Below are 25186 nucleotides of genomic sequence, written 5' to 3' on the forward strand. Positions count from 1 at the left end.
TTGTCAAAAAAAAAAAAAAAAAAAAAAGACAACATATATGAAACAGCTGTTTTCAGATCTGGATAACAGGCAGTGCAGGACTGTGATACATGAGAGAACCAACAGAAATGAAGTGAGCCCCCCCAATGCTCAGATTTCTGTCTGGAGGCACTTTCCAGTCTGTAGCCAAAGAAGGGGAAATCTAATCAGAGGACAACAGTATCACTAAAGGGAAAATCAAGAACTCAGAGTTCCAGAGGCTGAATGGCAGAATTTGTAAAACAGAATGAGAGGAGGGCAGCTATGCAGAGAAAAGGCTCCAGAAATCTGCCACTTGGCAGTCCTTTGATTCTGCTCCTAAACCGTAAGGTAAGAGACTCCTTGAAGCTAGAGAAAGAGGAGTAGTGTGTTGAAATATTCCCCGTGCTCATACAGGACTGGGAAATCCCTAAACTCCCCCCAACCAGAGTGAAGAGAAAGAATATACTGACACTGGGGATATTTTGTAGAAAACTAAGAAGGACCATGCCTTTATAGAAGATATTAGCCTTAAATAAAGACTTCAGTAGACATGCCCTAATACAGCCTTGAGGGATCAAAGTGACCAGCAAGTTACGTAGCTGGCTGCCAAAACAAAGTTTAATACTCTAAAAAGAAAACAAAATCTAGTCACTCAACAATAGACTATTATGATGTGCAGCAACCAATAAGAAATTACTAAATATGCAAACAGGGAAATATGACCCAGAATCAAAAGAAAAACCAATCGATGGACCCTGAAATGAAGGAACTGATGCAACCAGTAGATAAGGGCTTTCAAATACTATTATATATATGCTGAAAAATTCAAAGGCTATTTGAGTTAAGAAATGGAAAACACAAAAACAAATCAAATCGAAGTTTCAGAAATACAAACTAAGATATCTGAAAGTATCTGACACTATAGGAAGATAAAAAGGAACAATGAAACAGGCAACAAAGCAAACTGAAGCACAAAGAGACAAAAAGACTAAAAATAATGTTAATGACCTGAAGACAAGATCAAATGGTCTAACACATGTAACTAGTGTCCCAGGAAAAACAGACCACATAAGAAGGGAAGTGATTTAAAAAATACATAGAATAACAGCTGACACTTATTTCAAATTTGATGAAACCATAAATGCACAGATCAAAAGAACAAAAACAAAAACAAAAACAGAAAAACTGAATAAATCCTAAGCAGGATAATCACAAAGAAAACCAGTGATCATGAGAAAATCTTAAAAGGGGGCCAGAGAGAAAAGACTTTAGGTACAGGGGAAGGAAGGTAAGTATAACCATAGACTTCTCATCAGAAACAAAAGCTAAAATGGGGCACCTGGGTGGCTCAGCTGGGTAAGCGTCAGACTCTTGGTTTTGGCTCAGGTCATGATCTTGGGGTCATGGGATCAAGCCCTGCATTGGGTTCCATGCCCAGCACAGAGTCTGTTGAGATTCATTCCCCATCCCTCTTCCTCCTCCTCTGTTCCTGCCCCTGTTCACGCACGTGTGCACACTAAAATAAAATCTTTTAAAATATATATAAATAAATAGAATCTTAAAAAAAAAACAACAAAGACTGAAAGAAAAACAGGTGAATCTAGAATTATATATCAAGTGAAAATACCCTTCAAAATATGAGGAGAAACTACTATAAATCTACCAGAATAGCTAGATCAAAACAACTAACAGCTCTGAATGTTGACAAGGACGTTGGGCAACTTGAAATCTCATATACTGTTGGCAGAAGTGTAAAACAAGACAAACCAATCTGGAGAAAAGATCTGGTATTGTAACTACCCTATAACCCAAAAATCACATTCCTAGGCATTTATCCAAAAGAAATCATATATATGCACACAGACTTTCAAATAATTGTTCATTTTAGCTTTATTCATAACAGCTAGGAACTGCAAACAGTACAATGAAGTTACAAACAACTGATACAGGCAGTAACATGAATGAATCTCAAAAATATTTTGTTGAGTAAAACAAATTTCATACAAATTCTAGTGCAAGGTAAACTAACATAGGATGAAAGTGATCAAAACAATGATTGATTTAAAGAACTCATGTGGGAACAGGAACTGTCTAGGAATGGGTATAGGTTCTATAACTTGATAGGACTTAAGTGCTGCAAAAATGTATACATTTGTCAAAACTCATGGAATGGTGTATGCGGCAGATTTTATTTTCCAAAGATAGCCACCACAATATAATCCATCACACATGCTCTTTTTACAAGGTCAACACGGCATTCTCCATCAGGTGGTGGGGTCTATGTCTTTTCTCCTTTGAGTGGCCTCTGTGATTCTTTCAGTCAAGAGAGTATGGTGCTCTGTGACTACTTAATGCTAGGTCATAAAAACACCATGTACTTCCACCTTGCTCTTTTGAGATACTCTTAGAATTTAGCCACCACATATTGAGCAAGTCAGCCATTTGGCAAGGAAGCCAAGCAACCACATACGTATAAAGGCAACATGTAAGTGTTCTAGACCTGAACTCTAGATGAAGTCCTGACAGTCAGCATCAATCTCCAGATTTGTGAGCCATCCTTCAGATGGATCCAGCCTCCAATTATCAAGTTACATCAGTTACCAAGCCACTCTGACATGTCTGAAGCCAAAACAAGCTATGCTTTTCAGTCTCTGCACAAAGCACAGATTTAAATAACTGGAACAATATATTAAAATCAGTTAAATTCAATATACTAAAGTTAATTAATAATAAATTACTAAGTTTTAGTTGACAAGACACATGCTGAAGTTAAGGATGTGGAATACTAATAACTACAACTTACTTTGAAAAGCATCAAAAGAATAAAACAAATTAATAGATGGATAGATATGACACAAAGCAAATGCTAATTGTGGAATTACATTCTACAACTATTTCACACCTGTGTGAATTTGAGTATTTTTTTCCTAATAAAATAATAAAAGTGAAATAGAGGCATTTTCATGCAAATAAAACCTGAAAGTTTTTTGGCCAACAGATTTGCACTTCAAAAATTTCTAAATTCTTCAAACCTGGGTCTACATAAAGAAATCTATACAAATCTACACAAAGTGAAAATGGTAAGTATGAGCATAAATATCAAAAAATGTTGATAAATTTGGTTTAATAACTTGGTTTGATAATTTCTTGGTTTTTAAATTTCTTTACAAAAAAAATTGGCCATTTAAAAGAAATAATTACAAATAAGACTGTGGAGTTTATAACTTATACAGAAGTAAAATATAAGACTACAATACCAAAAAGGATGACAGACGGTAAACAAATTTATACTGTATTAGAATTCTCACAATATACTCTAAGAGGTATGTTTCTGAAAGTAGACTGATATAAACTAAGGGATATTGTAAGTACTAGCACAACCACTGGTGTCAGAGGAAGAATAAGGTATAAGGTAATAGCAAAGATCAAACAAACTTCTGTAAAAATGCTCAATCCAAAAGAAAACAGGAAAGGGGAGAAAGAAGACAGATGGAACAAAGAGAAACTTGGTAGTCTTAAACCCAACCATACAGTCAATTATAAATGCATGCACTGAACGCTAAGAAAACAGGAAACAGGAAAAAATCAATCAAAAAGCAAGATGCAACTATACACTGTCAAACTAAAAGAAAGACAGTATACAGGTAAGTTGGGAAAGATACAATATTCAAACATGAATCATAACAAAGGAGGAGTGGTAATACTAACACCAGACAAAGTAGACTTTAGGACAAGGAACATTACCAGAGAACCACAGAGGTATTTCATAACAATAAGGAAATCAATTCATCAGAGATCTAACAGTCCTAAATGTGAATGCACCTAATAGCTACAGCTTCAAAATACATGAGGCAAAAATGGACAGACCTCAAAGAAAAGACAGCAAGCTCACAATTACAGTTGAAGGTTTCGATACTTCTCTCTTGGTAATTAATAAAATAATAAGCCAAAAAAAAACAGTAATATAACAGAAGAAATACATATATCTAATAAAGAGTTTGTATCCTGAAAAGAATAAGCAAAGTATATGGACGCTCAAAAAAGACATACACATGGCCAATAAACACATGAAAACTTCTCAACATCATTCTTCATCAGGGAAACGTAAAAACCATGACACTTCACACCCTTTAGTGGGAAAATTATTTTTTTAAAATAACAAAATAACAAGTGTTAGCAAGGATGTGGAGAAACTGGAACCTTGTGATTGCTGGCAGGAATGTAAAATGGGTACAGTTACTGTGGAAAATGGGATGTTGATTCCCCCCCCCCCAAAAATTAAACAGAATTACCATACGACCCAGCAATACCATTCCTAGGTACACATACCCAAGAACTAAACATGCCAAGAACTGAAAGCAAGGACTTGAAGACTTCGGTTATTTGTACACCCATGTTCACAGCAGCCTATTTACCATACCCAAAAGGAAGAAGCAACCCAAGAGTCCAGTGAATGAATGGTTAAACAAAATGTGGTATTTTTGCACACAATGAAATACTATTCAGCCTTAAAAAGGAGGGGCACCTTGATGGCTCAGTCACTTGAGCATCAGCTACTTATATAAGTAGCTAGAATAGTCAAATACTTAGAGACAGAAAGTAGAACAGTGGTCACTAGAGGGTGGAAGGAGGGGGAAGATAACAGGGGCGAGGGAATGTTACTGTTTAATGAGTACAGAATTTGAGTTTGGGATGATGAAAAAGTTCCAGAGATGAGTAAGTGATGGCTGCACAACAACATGAATGTTCTTTATGCCACTGAAATGTACACTTGAAAGAGTTAAAATTATGCATTTTATGTTATGTGTATTTTACTACAGTTAAAGAAAAAGAAACTAATGGGATACCACCACACACCAATCAGAATGTCTGCAATTTGAGAGTATCAAATGCTGACAAGGATTTGGAAGAGCTGGAACTTTCATACATTACTGGTGGGAATGCAAAACTCTGTACCTGGAAAATAATGCCTTATAAATTTGAACATAAACTTGTCATGTGATCCAGTAATTACAACTTAAGGTGTTTACCCTGTAGAAATGAAAATATGTTCACACAGAGACACATGTAAAGAGTACCTTTATTCACAACGGCCTAATTCTGGAAAAAAATCTAATGTTCACCAAAAAAATGAGAAGAAAAATGTGGCATAGCCATACTGTATTTTTAAAAAAAAGTAATAAACACAAAATGGAAGAATCTCAAATACATGCTAAAGGAACAAAGCCAAAAGAAGAGCATATAACTTATGATATTATTTATATGCAATTCTAGAAGATGCAAAACTAATAAGCACATCAGTGGCTGCCCAGAGCCAAAAGGGAGAAAAGACTACAATGGAACATTTTTAGGGAGTAATCCAAATGTTCTAGATCTTAATTGTGGTAGTTGCTACGGTATACATATATGCACCAAAATACATCAAGCTGTACACTTAAAAACGGGTACACTTTATAGGATATAAATTATACTTCAAAAAACTTTTTTAGTTTATGAAAACTTAATACATAAAAAGGCGGCATTTTGGGGCACCTGGGTGGCTCAGTTGGTTAAACGCCCAACACTTTGTTTCAGTTTAGGTCATGATCTCAGGGTTGTGGGACTGAGCCCCAAGTCGGGCTGGGCGCTCAGCACAGAGTCGGCTTGAGATTCTCTCTCCCTCTCTCTCTGCCCCTCCCCTGCTCACACACACAGGTACTCCCTCTCTCTCCCTAAAATAAATAATCTTTGAATAAAAGAAAAAGGTGCCATTTTAAGTCAGTGAGGAAAGGATCCCTCAAGTGGTCTAGAGAATTAGCTACCCAAGTGGAAAAAAATAAAAGGTAGCTATTTGTATGCCATATCCAAAAACATGCCGAATGCAATCCAGATCTAAACCTAAATGATACCTATGCAAAAATTAACTCAAAACAGACGAGAGACCTAAATTTAGAACTAAAACTACAAATTTCTTAGAAGAAAATAGGCATAAACCTTTATGACCTTAGATTAGGCAATGGTTTCTTAAACACCATAACCAAAGGCAACAAAAGAAAAATACATAAGTTGGACTTCACCAAAAATTAAAACTTGGGTGCTTCAAGGAAACAATCATGAAAGTGAAAAAATAACCCTACAGAATGGGGAGCAATGTGTGGTAATCATCTATCTGATAAGGGACTTGTAACCAGAACATATAAAGAATGCTTAAAACTCAACAAGAAAAAAAAAAAAAAACAACTAAAGTACAGCAAAGGATTTGGGTACATTTTCTCCAAAGAGCACCAATCAGCACATGAAATGTTGTAATCATCATTAATCATTAAGCAAATGCAAACCAAAACCACAAAGAGATACCTTCACACCCATAAAAATTACTAAAATAAAGAGACAATCAACTTTGGCATAGAAGTAGAGCTATGAGAAACCACCTTCATACATTGCTGATGCAACTGTAAAATGGTACAGCCACTTGGAGGATTCTGGCAGCTCCTCAAAGCGTTAAACAAAAATACCCTATGACCCAGCAGTTTCACTCCTAGATATATCCAAGAGCTGAATATGTATGTTCACACAAAAGCCTGTATATGAATGTTCACAGCAACGTGATTCATAACCAAAAAATGGAAACAATCCAAATAGTTATCAACTGATGACTGAATAAACAGTGCATATATTCATAGTGTAATTTTCAGCTACAAAAAAAATAAAATGCTGTTATATGCTACGAGCGAACCCTGAAAATACAATACTATGTAAAAGCCGCCATACATAAAAGGGCACATATTTTATAATTCCATGTATATGAAATGTCTAGAATAGGCAAATCCATATAGAAAGCAAGCAGATTAGTGGTTGTCAGAGGCTGGAGGACAGAAAAATAGGGAATGACTACTAACAGGTACAGGGCTTCTTTATGGGGTGATGAAACGTTGTAAAGTTGTGGTGGTAAATATACGAAAACCCAAATATACTAAATACAAATACACTAAAAATTAATTGTATGCTTTAAAAGGGTGAATTTTACGGTATGTGAATTATATCTCAATAAAGCTGGAAACTGTAAAAACTATGCTGCGATTTTTTTTTTAAAAACCTCTCAAAAAAGGAAAAAAGCTACATGTATCTGTAGTTACACAGATAACACTTATTTGGTATTTGCCAGGCAATTTCATGCTTTTCTACACTTGTATTTAACAACTGTTGTTTTAGAATTAGCTAAGAAAGGAAAAGGAAACTATCATTTATTTTTGTGCTTAAAAATATAAAGCTATCTACCTGTATTTCCTCACTCAAAAATAATTCTACATACCAATATTTAAGGCAGGGAGAGGGACCAACCAGGAAATACAACAGGAAATATAAGAGGCTCTCTGGAAATACGAAAATGCTAAAAATTCTTGGTTTTATGATTTATGAGAATAACCTAATATTTAAAATTGAGGCTGTGCTGCAAATCTAGGTTGTACAATCAGTTATATATAGGAAAAGAACTCTGGGATCACAACCACTGTGCACTGGAAAAGAACTGAACGCTCCAAATGACAACTGGCCCGGCCCTCCCTCTGGGTTCTGTGAACAGTTCAGAAATTAAATAAGTTATGCTTATTTACCTACCTGAATAACTACAGAAAGTACACTCATGATTGGCCAATATTAAAATGCTATCTTCCCCCCATAAGCTATCTTTTTTTAAGTGTTTTATTACATGGCTTACTAGCACTAGGAGTATCTTATCTACATGTAGATCAGATGTCATCTCCGGAGATCCTTTAGAAATTCTAAATTACCAGAGATCCTTTAGAAATTCTAAATTACCAGAATTATTTCAATTTCCTGGCTTTAATGATAAACCACTCATTCTGGTCAACAATTCTATGATCTGAAAACAGAAACAAATGTGCTATACATAGTTCCAAGGGCTTACTATTGTGAAATTTTCCCCTGGGTTCTTTTTGCACTTACAGTTCACCTGAGTTCAATCTTATATAGTGCCTAACCTAAAATTAAACCTAGAATTATGCTAGCTTTCAGCCTGTGTTATACACACAAAAAAAGATGTATAGTAGAAGATACTAAAATAACTAAAGGTAGGTGGGTTTTCCTTGAAATAATCATAAACACTTATTTTCAGGTTTATTACATTTCATCTGTGTATCAAATGTAGTATCTAAACTTGTAAAATCTGATTTAAGGATAACAAGAGATTGGCTTCTAATTTAACTTCAAAATGCTCTTAAGAAAACTTACTACATGTAATTTTAAGTCAACTAGACTGCCTCTATTAAAAGACAGAAAACTGTTGTTCTAAAGACCAGCCATACTTGAAGGACTTAAATAATAAAAATTGAGGGCATTTAATTTTCTATAAATGTCTAGTAAAATACCTCAAAGTAACCTGATTCTATTCTTTTGAGCAGTTACCAACTGGAACAGTATTTCTAGATCAATCAGTAGATGAACATTCATTCATTCACCCAGCACTCACGAATGCCTGAAACTGCACATTAAAAAGGAGAGAGAGGGTGCCTGGCTGGCTCAGTAAGGTGGAACATGAGACTCTTGATCTTGGGGTAAGCCCCAATGCTGGGTGCAGAGACTACTTTAAAAAAATCTTTAAATAAATAAATAAAATAGAGGCAAGCATTTGCCTTTCTCATAGAATCTTCAACTCAGGAGTAAAGAAATTATTTAATTGCAGTTGAAATTATATACTTACTCAGGAAAAGCAAAATTCATTAACAGCATAATACAAGGAAGCACTAAAACCAATGAGTGCAAGGAGATTCTCAGGGAAGGCTTCCCTAAGTAATATTTGGGAATATTTAGCAACATCCTGAGACCTAAAGGATGGGGGAAATTTGTTGTTTAGCTGTATTCCAAGCAACCTGAAACACACTGGCAAAGGGTTTGGCACAGAAAGAGGTTAGACAGCTCAAAAAACTGAAAATGCCAATACTGTTAGATGGTTCTGCTCAATGAGGAGTGTGGAGAAAGGTAAGGCTGAAGTCAAAGTACAAAATCTAGATCATGTGGGACTTTATAAACTAATAAAGGATTCTGAATTTTACTCTAAAAGCAATGGAAAACCAAAGAAGAATTTTAAACAGAAAGTTACAAGGTTAGAATTCTATTTTTAAAAGATCACTTGAAAAGACAAGTATTTGTTCACAATAATCCAAAATAATTACAAACTATTAGAAATGATGGAGTTCACCCAAACTGATGGATACAAAATCAATACCAGCAATGATCAAATGTAATTAAAAAGGGATGCTATTTACAATGCAAAAAAATTAATCAAATATCTAAGAATAAATTAAAGTATGTGTAAAAGGCATTTATGAAGAAAACGGCAAAATACTGAAGAATCGAATAAACAGCAAGATAAGCCATATCAGTTCTCAGTTTATATATTCAATGCAATTCCAAATAATATCCCCAAAGGAATTTGATAAACTGGTTTTAAATTATTATGAAAGAATAAAAGTCTAAGAGCCAAGACAGTTCTGAAAATGAATAAAGGGGACGCCTGTACGCCCAGACTTCAAAGCTTAATATAAAAAGCTTATTTAAAATAAAACAATGTAGTACTGGTGTTTTTTAAAAAAGAGAAAGACAAAAAAAAAAAACCAAAACCCAAAGAAACTAAAATCAAACCCAAGCACATGGCAGATAATACAGATAACAATTACAAAATAATACAATAATGGGGGAAGAATTCAATACTTAATGTTGGGACAAGTCACTTATCATATAAAAAAAAAATCCGATTCCCAACTCCCTCCCACATGGACCTAAATGCAAAAACAAACAAACAAACAAAAAAACATAAACCTCTCAACTATTAGCAGACAATATGACGAATTTTTGAAAAAAAAATACAAATCATAAAGGAAAAGGCTCATGATTTCAACACTGAAAGTTGAGATTCTATATCCCAAAAGAGAAATACCATAATAGGCAAACAGCAGTATTTTATTCATATTCTGGTAACTTTCATGGCTGCATTATAAAAGAAGAAGGTTGGATGAGATGAGTCAAGGTCCTTTACAACATAAATACTGTATGCTAATGTCTCATTCTTTTTAAAACAATTCTTTAATTTATAAACACTTAAAAGATGACAAAAATAATAAAATCCATTTACCCACCATTTACACCATTTAGTGTAAATTAAAATGAAGTATATTAAAAAAAAAGGTATCATTTCACATGCATCAAGTTTGCAAAAATTTTCAAATAGGACAATCCCAAGCGAGGGCTAGGATGCTAGAAAACAAAGTGCACATATAAATTACATACTAGCATAATGATTTTAAAGAACAATTTAGAAATATATAGTAAAGTCACAGTTATTCACAACCTATTCCCAGACAATTCACTTTAATGAATCTTCCTAAACACCTACACCAAAATATGTGTAAAAGCAACCACTGCAGCATTATTTATGATAACAAAAAAGGAGATAACTCAAAATATCCATCAATAGTGAAATACATACATTTTATATATCCATACAATGGAGTACCATACAACAAATTGAATGAACAATACATATATCGTATTATCTTAAAAAAATGGTAAGTTTTTTTTAAAAAAGGAATCTGATGAAAAATTATGTACAATATAGTACCATTCTGTAAAAATTTAAAACACAAACACTTATCACTTACGGATACTTGTACAGGGACACAGTAAAAGTATAAACAAGAATATGATGTATACTCAAGAGCCTCAGGATAGTTATTACCTTAAAGAGGGTAAAAGGACTGGGAAAGATTGGGAGGACGTTGCTGTAAGTGAATACCTAAGACTGCATTTACTTATGAAAGAATCAAAAGTAGCAGAAATTACAGCTCTGGATGGTGTGTTTTTGCTAGATTATTTACTGTAAGTTTTAAATATTTTATAATTAAGATATATACATATATTCAAAAAGAAAAAATGAATATATATTATCTAAACTGAAAATTACCTTGGAGATCATCTAACCCAACCTACTTAATTAAAGAAAACACATCAGAATAAGAATATAGAATGAATACTATTGTACTCACGGCAGTTTTAAACATATGTTACAATGTCTAAAATAGCAAAACAGCACTTAAGGGAATTAAATCTTGATCACTTAAGAGACTTGTAGGCCACAGTGATCAGCCTCAATTTCTCAAAATCTGATGTCAGCTAGAAATATGGAGAACACAACAAACACACCCCTCCTAGGAAAGCCTTGTCAAATTCAGCACAGGCAGAGGCAGCAAAGTAGGGCTGTAATACAGATATGTCTTTGGCCCACTATCCAGGCTGACCCCTAGTCCTGTATCTACTTAAAATTAGTTAAAAGTTCTGAAGCCTAGAGGATTTTGTTCCTGATGGTTCTTATTTATCAGCCCACAGCAGATACCTAATAGTAGTCCTGAACCGGAAAGCAGTTCATTCATCAGGCACTTACAAATACATAAAACTGTGCGTGAGAAGAAAAAAAAAGACACACAGCAATTGTTCTCATAGAATCTTCAATCTAGGAAGAAGGAAAGGATTTAATTTCAGTTGAGGTAAGTGACTTACCTATTTTCCAGTTGAGATCCAACTATTTTTAAGTTCACCCCTCCTTGCCTTTCATTTAGTCCAAAAGATGGGAGAGGAATTTTAGGTGGGGTGAAATGACTCCCTACTGAGTTAAATGAGACCATAACACTTCACTTTTTCATTTGAAATACAGTACACTGGGCAGTAATTAAAGAAATATACAATAATATCTGGAATGCAGAAATTTAGTTTTGTTTTAAAAGACTAAAGTTAGCTTGTTTTTCTAATACATCTTCCTTAAGAGTTGTCATTTAAACACTATGGTCAACTTTCAAGCACTTCAGTTCTGTCAAGCACAGTGTATCCCTACTTTAGCTACCAAACTTTATCCGTTTAATTTTCTATTTTCCCTCTCTGTTCTTTAAACATGTTTAATGTGTCCTAGTCCATTTCAGGCTGCTAAAACAAAATACCACAGACTGGGTGGCTTATAAACAGAAACTTATTTTTCAAATATCTGGAGCCTAAGAAGCCGAGTACCAAGGTGCTGGCAGATTCAGTGTCTGGCAAGAACCAGCCTCCTGGTTCACAGACAGCTGTCTTCTGGCTGGGTCCTCATATGGCAGAAGAGTCAAGGCAACTCTGAAATCTTTAATAAGGCACTAATCCCATTCATGAGGACTCTACTCTCATGATTTAATCACCTCAGGAAGGCCCTACTTCCTAGTACCATTACAATGGGTGTTACAATTCCAAACATGAATTTTGAGAGGCCATAATCATTCACTCTATAGCAGTATGTCACGGACATAGCAAAATGTGTAAGAAATTGAATATGAATGAAGCAGCTTAAGTAATCAGGGAAATTTTCCATTTCTTAGAAGCTCTAAATTTAGAGTATCTTAAACAGCATAGTTTCTATCACCAACATGGAATATGATGCATTGTCAGCCCAAGCCCACTTCAGAAAACTAGAAAAGAAAAATGTTACCCAATTATTTTTTGTGTGAAATGGGATTTATTGATCAGTATACACGTCACATACAATAGGTGCTCAAAAGACATGTATTTTCCCCCCAAACAAAAACTTTATTTAACAAAGGTAAATACTTAACATTCTTATTTATGGCACACTATAAGGTATCAATATTGGCACATAAACACACAGAGGCACAATAAATAGAATTCATAAGAAAAAATACTAAAATAATAAGCTGGAAATACCCATATTTCACCCTATGACCCATTAGCTTTATATAGAAAACACTGGTGGGCATTTCATCTTTTCCCTTCCAAAGAACAGGATTATGCTTTACATCTGGTAAGAGAAAGGAAGTGTTTGTTGGCCATATGAAGAAATTCCCATAGTGGTAGCTGCAGTGCTAGAATTATTATCTCAGAAGAAAATAAAGAGCACCAGTTTTAAAGATGGAGCTAAAGAGTGCAAGGAGGTGACAAAATGTGACATTTATCTATACTGAATGGAAGATACAAGATTATTACATTATTATCTGGACTGTGCATATTTTGGAGGGAAAATTCAGAATTTATTCTGCATCACAAAGAATATAAAGTAAATAGGTTAGGATAGTAGTTACAGGCCACAAAAGCAATTCTAAGACTACCTTCTCACATCCAAGAATAGAAGTCTATTATATTAGAAGCTTGAAATGGATAAGGTATCGCTTTTGATACAAAGAGAAAGTCATCATATTAAGAACAAAGAGTTACAAGCCTGCATACCACAAAGAGACAGGTCAAAAAATTTTTTCATGTTTTATTTCTGTAATATAAAAGGATATGTGCTTGACTAACCTCAATTAGCCCCGAAGGGTACAGATGGTCAACTTCTATAACACACTTAACTGTTAAGAGTCACCATATTAAGCTCCATATTGGCCAGCCAAGAGTTTCATTTAAGGAACATTTTATCCTACTTGTATAGTAAGTGTTCAGGGCTCAAATGCAACTTCTATGCTTTTTATTTGTGGCATAGATGCTGACTTCAGTAAAGTCTAATACAGGATTCTTTTCTATGATCCACACGTGATATCTTATAGATTCTAGCAGACTTCCTAGGATGGAAGTTCTGGAATAATCTTATCCAATAAGAATCTATGTCTTCAAAACCCTTTTTCCTTTCAGGTCAACCTTATGATTCACCTGCCATTTATCAAATTAACTGGAGAGGTCAAAAGTAAAGCAAATTAGGGTGTCAGGGTGGCTTAGTCGGTTAAGCGTGTGCCTTCAGCTCAGGTCATGATCCTGGAGTCCTGGAATTGAGTCCTGCACAGGGCTCTCTGTTCAGCGGGGAGTCTGCTTCTCCCTCTAACCCTCCCCCCATCTCGTGCTTTCTTTTGCACTCTCTCTCTCAAATAAATAAATAAAAGCTTAAAAAAAAAAGTAAAGCAAATTACAGAAGGGGTCTAAGGATTAATAATACTGAATACAGCATCACTAATTATCAAGATCTATTTTTTATTTCAAATGTAGTTAACAAACTTAAAATAAACTCACACATTAAATATTTCCCAAAACAATACTTCTGAAAGTATGAAAAGGTTAAAAATGTTTATAGAGAAAAGCATGAAAATATACCAAGGTTCCAATCACCTGTTTACCACTAATTAACTTTTCTTGAACAAGTCACTAAGTCACATATAAGGTCATTTTATACAGTATTATTCTACTTTTTTGAGAATAATCACATCTGAAAAACAACCCTTTGAAACAGACCAAGTAAGTATCACCTTCATTTAACACAAGTTAACAGAACACAGGCTTTGAAAGATGATGACCTGCTCATGACCAGCTAGGAAGCTAGATTGGAAGGATGAACCCATGATCTTCTGACACCAAAGTTAGTGCTTCCTCCTCATCAGTGGTTCTTGGTGGCTTTTGTTCACTGAACCTGTTGAGACTCTGAAACTTAAAATTTATATATAATTTTAGGGAGTTCACAGTCATGAAGCTTAGAAACAAATGTCAGCTAAATCTCACTTACAAAAAGGAATATTAAAAAAAAAGTATTAGCTTTATTTCATTCTCAGATTGTCCTCAAACTTAAAAAAAAACTTCATTTTGACTTATTATCCATAATGATGTTTACTTATTTATGATAACTTAGATCAAACCACACTACAGGTAACATTTCTGAGAGTAAATGAAAATTAAAGTTGGCAAAGAAATTTATTATCTCTATCAGTTCACTTAAGAAATTATATAGCATCTTTAAGTATTTTATACATCTGTTCTGGACACAGAATATGTAAATTAACACCATTTCTATTTACTGTAATTTTACTTGACTTCCTTTATTAGAAGAAAAAGCCCCATTTCCTGCACTACCTGTTATGCTCAGAAAAGGCGCACTGATGGCATCTTGTAAAGCCTGCCTTCTAGCGTAGAAAACATTCAAATGAAGCAAACTACTACTCTCAACGGGTAGGACAAAACATGCGCCACTGTATACAAAGAGTCCTGAACTCTAGTCCAGAGACTCAGACTGTGGTTCTGGCTCCGCCACCTGGATGACTTTAAGAAAATCATTTTAAAGCTTTGCACTTCAATTTCTTCATGTGTAAAATGAATGGAATGACTGGCCTCAGGAAGAGTCCTACTCAGGTTTGAAACTTCTATAAATCTAGAACCAGATGACAGAATGATAATCACCCCAGAAAAACATCAAAGTATTTACAGGCAACTGCCAAATAATTTTTTTTTTTCATATCCATTTTCTCTCTCACACACACACACACACACACACACACTATGTGCCAGATTTTGGATTAGAGTAGGACCAAGGTAAAGATATAAAGTATCTCACATATGTCAAATAGTTGTATAAAGAGGTAAAAACAACATTTTTTAGAATAGCAGCCGCAGGTGGGGAGTGTTGAGTCCACAGAACTTCCCTAAGACTGGAAGAGCACAGAAAAATGAGGTTCCATTACGTGATAGGATTTCACAAAAAATGGTATGTCGAGAAAGTCACTAGATTATAAGCTTCCAAACAACAGACATGATTCTTGTCTTTGTAGCTCCTACACCTACCCAGCTCATAGCAGTCACAGTAGGTACCCAATAAATGTTGACTATTTACTGATAACTAATTCATCCATATGCTGGCAACACACTTTCTGGTAAACACTAGGAGTCCGTCCAGGCCCTTGAAGAGTTCGTTCACAGCTAATGAGAATGAAAACAATGTAAAGGATAACATGCTAGAGTTCACTGAATATAAGATGCTTTGAGAACAAAATCAATAAATAACAGGGTAGGAAGACTTCAAATGATAATACTTATTAAGGGCCTATGTGTTAGACATTTACAAACTCTAATCCTCAGAACAACTCTGAGTTAGTTTCACCATCCCATTTAACAGATGACAAAACTGCAGCTCACCAAGACTAAGCAACTTGCCAAGATCAGACAACTAAGGTGAGCCCAGAATTAAAAATGGGATCTAATTCCAAAGCTATTTTCGCTGCACATACTGCAATGTTTTTGAATTTATCTTTACATTTGCAGTGGGGGGAGAGTCAAAATCAGCCAAAACTCTGTTATCCTGAAAAGAGAAAATTTGTCTACACTCATAAAAATCAAAAAACTAACTTTTTAACAGCTCCATGTGTATTTAATGTAATATCTTCACGTTTTGACCAATACAAGTTTAGGTGTAAACAAAAACGTGCAAGAGGAGAAGACCATAACCAGCAATCATTTAAGAAAATAAACATTTGTAAATATTTCAAGTGCTTGGGTTGAAAAATTTAGATATGATCTATAGTTTTGGATTATCCCACTGACTGCTTATCTGAAACAGCAAATTACTTCAGACTGGGGGGGGAGCGGGTTGGAGGGGAGAGAAGATCTTTTTTTTTTTTTTAATAATTATTTTTTATTACGTTAGTCACCATACAGTACATCCCTAGTTTTTTATGTAAAGTTCCATGATTCATTACTTGTGTATAACACCCAGTGCACCATGCAATATGTGCCCTCCTTAATGCCCATCACCGGCCTATCCCGATCCCCCACCCCCCTCCCCTCTAAAGCCCTCAGTTAAGAACGATCATTTTTTAAATGACCTAAAGTTTAAGAAATACAACTGATTAAAGGTTAAATATCCAAATTACTGTAAGTACCCAATAACTCTTATTAAATGAACTGAACGAGTGGGATGAGAATGTGTCTTCCTCACACTTCTAGTAAGTATACTTAAGAAGATATTTTTTAAGCCATGAAAAAAAAAATGTACAATTTAAGAGAGGTAAAATAAAAACGGCTTACAAAATCTCTGCAAAGAAATCAAAGCACTGTAAGTTGTATCTCTGTGTAAAGTTAAACTCCTTAGGAACTAGGCAATGTCCAGACAACAGTGTACATAACACTTAGCATACTAGTTAATAAATACTGATACAAAAAGACTTTCTTAGTTTCCAATTCCAATTTTGTAAAGAGAGGGTCATTATTTCTTGAATCTATTTCTTGCTTTTGTTGTGATTACTACTTTCTTTAGAGGGCTTCTGGGTCATTCTTTGGGCTTATCAGCACCATCGTTAATACTGTATTCATTTTATTACAAATGTGGTAAGTAACTCAGATTTATAAGCAAGGTCTAATTCTAAAATTATTTCCCTACACATACCATGGCAAAAATTTTATTTTTTATCTTCCTAAATTCTAAACTTTTTTACCTGGTTTACACAGTAATCTACTAAGAGTACTCACTACTCAGAGGTTATTAAGTAAATACTTCTCATCCCTCTTGTCTAATTCACTCAAGATTTACTCGGTATCTACTGTGACTCTGATAGGTAACTTTTTAACAGCTACACTTCCAAACTTTAGGTCATTTCCATTTCAAGCCCCCTTCCACCACCACCCCCCCCAGAATATTCTGGAATAATTTCCTGCTTCTTTCAATACTGCAGGCAGTGGAATTCTCCAAAATTATGGGTCATATCTATATCCCCTCATGATTTCGGAGGGTAACTCTGGATTGTAAATCTCATTTTTGCTATTCGTTTACATTTTCAAAAGCACCCTAGCCACTTAATAAATATCCCAGACAGATTTAGTAATGTTTCTATTTTAGTATGCCCATTGGGCGTTTTTAAAAATTCAGAGACTAAATTATCTTTGAAAGATTCTAAGCTCAGGGTCTGTGTTAAAATTATTTCTAACAATTTTATGGACTAAAGCGTTAGCCAACATTCAATTCTGACTTTACCAACAAAACCTCCACGCCACGACGAAGAAAGAGTCCTTTTCATTTTCTCAACTGAAAAGGGAAAATAATAAAATGCCAACTGTTTGCAGGTTTGCATTTAAAAGAATCTCTGGCAAACCCGGTAGCTCACGTTTAATTTGAAAAGCCCGATAACCTGTGAACACAGCCCTTGGGCTTGATTTCCCACTTCATCCGTCCTCCCTCCCCACCAGTCTACCCCCAAAACCCCAACCCACCAAAGCACACGTCTAAGCATTTTTCACCAACAGGGCCAAAACCTCGAAAAAAGAGTTCCCCTTGGAAGGAAAAGGCCAGCCCTACCCTGCCTGGGCCCAGGCCTGCTCCGCGAGCTCCGCTCCAAGGAGGGCCAACTCTCGACGCCCTGCACGCCCCGCCCCGGGCCCGCTCGCGTCCCCTTAGGCGACAAAACCCTCCCTCCGGCCCTCAGCCAGGACTGACAGTTACGGTAGCAGCAGCCGCTGCTACCAGAGGCCTACTTCTGGCACCGACCCCTCCAAACCATGCGCCCCCAAACACTCTCCGTGGCGCGGGTTGGGAGCGTCCCTACCTCCTCCAGAGCCAGCCCCGAAGGGTGGTTTGGGAGACAGACAGAACGAAGGGAAATGCCGCCCAGCCTCCCCGGCCCAGGCCCGGTCCTCGGCCAAACTGACCTGCTGTCGCCCCCGCGCCTGGGCTGTGGCCCTCGCAGCAGCGGCTGCCTCACTGGTCGCAGTCGCCCTCGCTCGCCGCCTCCGCCCGCCACCGCCTCGTTCCCTTTGGCTGCCTCCACCGCCGGGGCTCATGCGGGACCCGCGCTTCCTTCTCCGGAGACTAAGGCCGGGAAAGGGGGCGCCGGGGCCGCAGAAAACCCCGCGCTCGTCGCCAGCCGCTGCTCCGCCGCTACCTGTCCCCACTGGGGAGCTGCGGGGCCCGCCAAGCCGAGGCTAGGCTGCGAGCTGCTCCGAGCGCGACCCCAAGGAGGAGCCGAGGGAGGCGCCGCTGCCCGCGGCCGTAATCGTTGGGTCCGCAGAGATGAAGCTCAAGTCGGAGGCGGCAGCGGAAGGCGAGCGCCCAGGCCAGCGGATGGCTAAGTGGCAGCGGGGTGCGCAAGCGGGAGGAAGGCGGTGTGTCGAGGTTCTGGCGAAGGGGATTCAGGCTCTGTCGTCTCCTGCAGTCACCCCGAACCCAGCGCCACCATCTTGGGAAAAACGCGGATCTCGCGGCCGCAGCGCAAGCCGGGAGGACTGGCTGGGCGGGCCGAGTATCCCAGCAGGCAGCGCGCGCCGCCCGGTCGGGCGAGAGCTCCGGGCCGGGACGCAGGGACGTGGGGCGGGGCCGGGGTGCGCGCGGGAGGGCGCAGCGTTGTGCCCCGCCCTCTCCTGCCGGCTCCTCCTCCTTCCTGCTTGCCGTCGTCGCCTGCGCAGGGGCTGTTGGGAAGGGGAAGTTGCTCGCGGCTCCCCGGAGTCCTACCAGGGTTGGTCGCCATCTTGGGATCTGGCAGAGGCTCAGTGTTTCTGTTGAGCCACGGCTGTCTGTGGCCCCACTGAAAGAAGGGGGTACACGCCGGAAGCCCCCTGGAGCCCCCAGGAGTGTTGGAGACCCCCCTGGTATACTCAAGTCGAGGAATTTTCTAGGACTTAAACGCCCTGAATTTAGGGAGACGAATCGGCTCTGAAAATGCGCCGAGGGAGGGGGGGTGGCTTTGATAGCTCCCAGCGCCGCGGCAAGGCTGCAGCCTCCGGATACCAGGCTCCGACCCCAACCCCTTTCGGTCCAGTGCTGCCTTTGTAAATACTACAGAGGTACCCCGAGAGTATGAGCCATCTTTCAGGGGACCAAGGTCATTTGCTTAGGCCTCTTTCCGATACCATGTCGTTAGTTCACTAAGATGAAAGCCCATCTCGCAGTTTTGACGTTCGGTGGGTTGTTAAAGAGATTGTGACCTCTTGGTTAACACCAGCTGGATGAATGTTAATTTTGATCCATATGACAACTGAACCCATTTAAAGCTATGCGTCTTCATATTTAGTATCAAGGTCATCATTTTATTTAAAAGGTTTTTTTTTTAGGGCTCTGCGACATTTAACTAGCAAATACAGTGGAATCACTGACAAGTTATAGTCTTAACGGCTTGCAACTCGGCTAAGCCCTAAAATACTACTATATGAGATCCCGTTCATCTAGTATTCAAAGAATTTTTTTTTAAATCAACAATCTTACATAGCAGTGTATTTAGCTGCCATTCTTAGAACATTGTAAGGCAGGGATATATTTATGTATACTGCTTCCCAGTCATAACCAACTGTAAAAAACTTAAACTCTAAAAAATAAGCTAGTGGAATTTAAATCATCCCAGGACAATGATAAATGACAGTATTAAATCATGTCCAATTTAACTTAGTTCCTCATTCTTTTTCTCATTTTCCCCAATTACAGATCCTCATTTGGAAACAATTTGTAGTTATATATTATAGAAGAGGCTAGTTAAAATTGTAATCTTCTAAGGATTTTTTTTTGCATATTATCAAAATAGGCAAATGAGAATGAAAATCTTTAAAGTAAAGATTTTTAAAAAATAATCAAAGCAAAATTTTACTGCAGTATCTAGCCTGTGAAGATACTTTTAACTATTCTCAAGTAGAAATTGCCTGAATAAATGAAATTAATTTTATATAACCCGATACATCAAAATGGAACAAATTCCTGAGTATTTACCAAAAAAATTAAAGACTGAAGAGAAATAAATCTGCTCTCAGTTAAATGTCAGAATGACTATCCAGGTCTTTACTAAAATCAAGAAGGATCCCAGCTCCTCCTTTGAATATGGAGAAATTACACATAGACTTTTAGTTCACTAATGGATATTCTGTGTGACTTTAGTGTCAGACCTGATTCAAGACTCCACGGTGCTCTTCGTCTTAACCCATTTTCAAATTTTGTGATGTTTGCTGATAAAAATTACTAGCACATTGATGGCATAAGATAAGTGCCTAGTAAATGTTAGGGCTTAGTAATAGTAGTATTAGTATTATCAATACCACTGTTTAGCATTACACATTTCATGAACTCCTTCACACCTCCACCCTTAATACCTACAGATCTACCTAAATTTGCATTCACCCTGATCTCCTGTCTTGAAGAATGAGCCATTCTTCTTTCTAGGCTTTTTTTTTGGGGGGGGGGTTGGGGGCTGGCAGGTGAGTGGTAGGACTCTCAAGACTCAGTCCCTTGGTTGTTCCCTCTCTTGTTCATAAATTCTCCCTCTACTAACTCTGTCCCTTCTATTTAGAAGAGTTGTCTGTGCTTGGATCGTCATTTCTAAGTCCCTCTTTACTGAAATTTTAGCATTTGCCCCCATTTTAGTATATACACTGCTTGTATTAACGTCTGTAATACATTGGCCACATCTAAAAGTCACTTCTCAATTTTCATAGTATCTGACCTTTTTCAGGTTTCTGCACTGCTAAATACTGCCTCCTGGAAACTTCTCCCATTGGTTCCTGTGTATTGAGCCCTCTTCTTCAAGTCTTCGTTGCAGCATGTTCTTCTTCTCCATCCTTGGTTCTTTTTGCCTACTGTATTATATAGTCTCTGACAGTACCATATACACACACTCTTCCTCTATCATTTATTTCAGTCAGGGATCAAGGCTGAATCTTGAACACTGATCTCACTCAGAACCAGACATATCTTCAACCCCTTATTGAAAATTTGTACTAGATGTTCTACAGCACCTTAAAACTCAGCATGTCTAAAATTGAACTCCTTTGTTCCATTTTCCACCATTAACTGAGTGGGAATAATTTTGGAGAAGAGCAAGTTTTGTAAGAACAAACAGGAATTGGGTTTTGCAAATGTTAAATTAGAGACCTATATCTCTGTAGTGGATATCTGTAATAGAGATTGACTGCTAGTTGACCTCTAATATGCATTCTCCTCTTCATCCATGATAATGGAGTTCTGTAGCCAGATACATGGTTGCCAATAATTAATTCTCTAAATATGGCCATGTTAGTAAGGTTCTGGCCAGTGGGATGTGAGAAAAAATGATGTAAGCAATTTCCAGATGATACTCTAAAATAAATGGGATGACTCTTTCCCTTCCTCCCTTTCTGATGATCAGAATGTGAGAGGGGTTGTGAGCTATTTTGAAGGTACAACAAGGTGGGTCCCTGAAGACTTCATGAGTCAGAGCTTATGTACCAGGTTGAGCTTTGATGTGAGAGGGCTAACTACTATAACCTGCATGGTTATTCTAGACACTTTTTACTGAAGCTGACCTTGTATCCTAATATCCAAGTGAGGAAATCAAGGAGGCATTTGGATGTGGGTGTCTGGAGTTAAGGGAGAATGAAACCAGCTCATCCTACATTCCCTGACTTGATAACTCTTCCATCTGTGGCAGTCCTCAATCATAATAATGTTAGTAATCCCAGATTTCTTCCTCTGTCTCACTCTCCTGGCAATTAGGAGGCAAAGTTACATATTCCTTAAAGCACCGGTTTTAAAAATCAGGTAGCATAGCAAAATGGTTAAGAGTATAGGCTCCCAATTTATTAGCAAGTGCAAAAATGCCAGGCAAAATCATAAATCCCTCTTGGATTTATTTTTCTCATCTGTAAATGGGGTTATTGTGAGGATTAAGTGTTAATATATGTAAAGCTCTTATAATAGTGCTGGGCATGTAATAATTAAAGTGAGCTTTTTTTTTTTTAATTCCATGCAAATCCCAGTTCTGACACCAGATACAGAACCTTCAATTAAATAAACCTTCAATTGATGTCTCTGTTTCCTCATCAATGAAGTGGGAAGAAATGGCTGTATTGACCTCATAGGGCCACTGTAAGCCTTCATTCATCCATTCAATACATATTTATTAGGTAGATATGATGTACCAGCACTGTTTTAGGTGTCGAGAACACAGCAGTGAACAAAGCCTGCCCTCATGGGGTTTAAGATCTAGTAGAGAAAACAAATCTGGTGTGTTAGAAAGTGATAAATGTTAAGGAGAAATATAAAATGAGGTGAAGAGGATAGAGAATGCCACAGGTGTTATATCATGCAGGTTGGCCAGAGAGGTGTCATTGAAAAGATGATATTTAAGCAGGGGCTTGACAGAAGTGACAGGATAAGATGTGGAATATAAGGGAAAGAGCATTCAAGACAGAGAGGACCCTGAAGCAGAAAGGTTCCTACAGCAGTCTAGGAACCCCTAGGAAATTTGGACCACCCATGGTGGCTGGAACACAATAAGAGAAGGAGTTGAGATGAGCTCAGGGAAGTCAGGGTGGGCCACAGCAAGGGCTTTGTACCTCATCCTGAGGACATGAGTATTTGCAGAATGAGGTGGAAAGTCCCTAGAAGCGTTTGAGAGAGGTATGACAAATTCAACCCATGGGAATCATTCTGGCTGTTGTGTGGAGAATGGACAGCACATGTGAAGTGTTTAGTGCCTATGGGAAATGTTCAATAAGTGGTAAGAAATACTATTATTATTATTATTAGTTATTACGGTCATTATTATTGTAACATCCATTTCCTTCTATGTGATCCCACTGATACTACCTTAATTTAGATCCTTTGTTGTTCCTACTTGAACTCAAATGTAAGCTCCGGAAAGGCAGGGTCATACTACTGTATTCATTACTATATCCCCTAAACCCAACACAATGCTGGCCCATATTACAGTACTTTGCTACTAAATCTCATTGCAGAATGTTTTTAAAAGAAACAAATATGGTTTCATTGCATCCTTGCTTAACTCTATCGCTGGTTCTTTATAGTTTTCTGGATAATGTATAGACTCCAAGACCAACCCCCATTGGATGTAGGCCCTACATCCCTTCCAGCCCCAACTCCTTCCACTCCCCACATGCAATTTCATTTTTTTTCTAAATTTTCCAATTACAGTGTAGTTAACACAGTGTTATATTGGTTTCAGGTATACAATATAGTATAATTACAATATAATTACTCAGTGCCCATCAAGATGGGTGTACTCTTAATCCCCTTCAACACCAAAACTAAAGACAACCTAATGTATGGAAGAAGATATTTACAAATGACATATCTGATAAAGGGTTAGTATCCAAAATACACAAAGAACTTCTACAACTCAATACCAAAAAACAGCCTAATAAACAAATGGGCAGAAGACATGAACAGACATTTCTCCAAAGAAGACCTACAGATGGAAATAGACACTGAAAAGATGTTCAACTTCACTCATCATCAGGGAAATGCAAATCAAAACCACAAGGAGATATGACCTTACACCTGTCAGAATGGCTAAAATTAACAACATAAGAAACAAGTGTTGGCAAGAATGTGGAGAGAAAGAAACCCTCCTGTGCTGCTGGTGAGAATGCAAACTGTGCAGCTACTGTGGGAAGCACTATGGAGTTTCCTCAGAAAGTTAGAATTACCCTGCGATCCAGTAATTGCATTACTATTTACCAAAAAAATAGAAGAACACTAATTCAAAGGGATACATGCACCCCTATGTTTATTGCAGCATTATTTACAATAGCCAAATTATGGAAGCACAAGTGTCCATGGATAAACGAAGAGATAAAGAAGAGGTGATTATATATCTATAGAATATTATTCATCCATTAAAAAGAATGAAATCATGCCATTTGCAATGACATGGATGGAACTAAAGGGTATAATGCTAAGCGAAATAAGTCAAAGAAAGACAAATACCATATGATTTCACACATATATGGAATTTAAGAAACAAAACAAGTGGGGGAAAAGGGACAAACCAAGAAACAGACTCAACTATAGAGAACAAACTGATGGTTACCAGAGGGTAGATTGGTGGGCAGATGGGTGAAATAGATGATGGGTATTAAGGAGGGTACTTGTTATGAGTACAGGATGATGTATGGAATTGTTGAATCACTATACTGTACAACTGAAACCAATATATAACACTGTATGTTAACTATACTGGAATTAAAAAAAAAAGTCATTCAAGCAAAAAACCTGGAAGTGTATCATGCTTTGACCTTGGTCATTTCAGTCTCTTTGTGCCTACCTTAAACCCAGCAGGAGAGTAGGTGGAAAAGAGTTTCATTGACTACCAGCTGCTGCTATTGCTGCTAGTCTGAGCTGTTCTGAATAAAACAGTTCGACTGAAACCAATGAAACCATCCTTAGAAATTTTGCCTTCTGACAGGTGCATCTTTTAGTTCTTTGAAATCATTCACATTGCATTCATATGTCTAATACTATTTTTAATACTTACTCTAACAGGAATTCTAACAAAATACTTCTTTAAATCTAAGAAAGTGCATTGGTTAAATAAAATCAATTATTAAAAATCGTGCAAGGAAGCCTGGGTGGCTCAGTCAGTTAAGCGTCTGCCTTCAGCTCAGGTCATGATCTCAGAGTCCTGGGATCGAGTCCCACATCAGGCTCCTTGCTCAGCAGGGA

General features: G+C 37.4%; 1 protein-coding gene across 7 annotated transcripts in view; it reads right to left on the reverse strand.

Moving 5' to 3' along the window:
• The window catches only part of UBE3A (ubiquitin protein ligase E3A), a 95843-nt gene extending 77299 nt beyond the window's left edge, over positions 1-18544 (reverse strand). For 5 of the 7 annotated variants that reach the window (XM_011216926.3, XM_034667981.1, XM_019793022.2 and 2 more), the window contains exon 1: positions 18418-18544. The gene's annotated coding sequence lies outside the window, so the exon portion shown is untranslated. The remainder of the gene's footprint in view (positions 1-18417) is intronic. The other 2 variants (XM_034667983.1, XM_034667984.1) reach the window with 2 other exon arrangements.
• Positions 18545-25186: the final 6642 nt, after the last annotated feature.

Source organism: Ailuropoda melanoleuca, chromosome 9 (genome assembly GCF_002007445.2).
Source record: "Ailuropoda melanoleuca isolate Jingjing chromosome 9, ASM200744v2, whole genome shotgun sequence".
NCBI lineage: Eukaryota > Metazoa > Chordata > Mammalia > Carnivora > Ursidae > Ailuropoda > Ailuropoda melanoleuca.